Source organism: Mustela nivalis, assembly GCF_964662115.1.
Source record: "Mustela nivalis genome assembly, contig: HAP1_SCAFFOLD_143, whole genome shotgun sequence".
NCBI classification, from domain to species: Eukaryota; Metazoa; Chordata; class Mammalia; order Carnivora; family Mustelidae; genus Mustela; species Mustela nivalis.
Genome location: NW_028136478.1, coordinates 125193 through 127010, shown reverse-complemented (window position 1 = coordinate 127010; position 1818 = coordinate 125193).

Sequence of the window (1818 nt, the reverse complement as noted above, 5' to 3'; positions counted from 1 at the left end):
ATCGTGGAACTTTGTCATTTTGACCTTCTCTGCTGATTAAAATATTCTTCATCATCAGCACCTACTGCTCTCCTCTCCTGGTGGTCTCTCCGGAAGGGGTCTTCTCTAGCTCTTCTAGCAGGAGATGGGCACTTCCCCTCTACCCCTGTTGCCAGACCAGCCTTACCTATCCTGCAGGGTGAGGTCGGCCTGGCCCTTTTTCTGTTGTTCTCCTCTGAGTGGTTAGATTTTCATAGATCCCGTGCTTTGCTTTTGTCAGGATTTACCTGGATTATCAAAACCCTTTTCTTGTGCCAGTGAAGCGTAAGAAACAGTCCTAATGAGAGAACCAGGAACTCAAACAGATCATATTTATCCTGAATGTTCTGCCCAAAATGAAAAATTCATTTCTGAGGTGCCTCAAGATCTCTGAGAAGGGAAGTTTCACCAACTCTGTCATGTAGGGGCATCAATTCCGATTCTGTGTCAATTTTACTACTTTCCCAGCTAGTAATTCTCTACCTCTCAAAGCCCACTCTCAACCGTTTTCTCTTTCAAAGGCAGTTGCTCTTAGAGTCTGCACATGGCACTTGGGGCCTGCTGGTCGTTGGCTACTGCCCTCTGTACCTTGGGTCTAACAGCTGCAAGGCTTCAAGATGAGCACGTCTTTTGTTCTAGGACTTAATATAGTTTGGGGCACATGGTAAGCAATAATCACTTCTTTAGTTGATCCAAGTGTTGGATCATTCTTAATTATTCTACTACCACAATTTACTTGTTCTAAGATTTGTCCCCCCAACCCCATTTTAATATCTCTTAAGGTGGCACTCACCTTGCACTTGATGACATATCCTACTTTAACTGACAGCATTTCTCTTTCTTAGTCGAACATAAACTATAGTGCATCTTACACTTGATGAAAGCTAGGATGCAATGAAATACTCTATTATGGTTACGATTCTGATATTTGAAATCCTCCGGTAGCTCCCTGTGCCCCCACAGTGTAGTACCTCACCTCCTCGCCATAGTATACAAACCTTCTCACCCCCAGTGTTAGCCCCGGGGCTCAGCCTCCATCCCCAGGTGATGCTGCCAGATCAGCTGTCGGTTGTCATGAACTTGCTGTAGTTTCCCGAATGCACTGTGCTGCCTCCTGGCACTCTGAAACTTGACACACTCATCCTCATTCTTCGCTTTGCCCTTGTCTATCACCTACCCTGAAAATCTGTTCCTAAGTGGCTTTTCCCAGCTCCCACCTACCCTTGGCAGTCTATTATCTCCCTGTGGTAAAGCCTGTCACACTGCATCATGGACATGCCCGTTGTCCCCCTGAGAAGAGAAAAGGGACAATGAGGGACCCAGCATTTGCAGCTCTAGTGCAGAGCCCCATGCCTGGCTTGTAGGAAATGCCAGATCATGAAGACAAACGGAGATCATCCTCTGGCTAAAACCAGCTCTTCTTTGCCTATCGCAGGATCTGGTCAATAAAGAGCAGCCAGTTATTATTGCTGTTTTTCTAGGGATTTTTACCCCATATATTTCTCAGGTCTCTACTCTTTTTGTAGCACTTTAATTCAGGCTTCAACCACTTCCTAGTCCGATCAGGTGAAATCATTTTCCTTCCCATACACTCGATGTATTTCACATCTTGTAATTCTTTTTTTAAAGATCTTATTTACCCATTTGACAGACATATCACAAGTAGGTAGAGAGGGAGGCAGAGAGAGAGGGGGGAAGCAGGCTCCCCGCTGAGCAGAGAGCCCGATGTGGGGCTCCATCCCAGGACCCTGAAATCATGACCTGAGCCGAAGGCAGAGGCCTAAACCACTGAGCCACCCA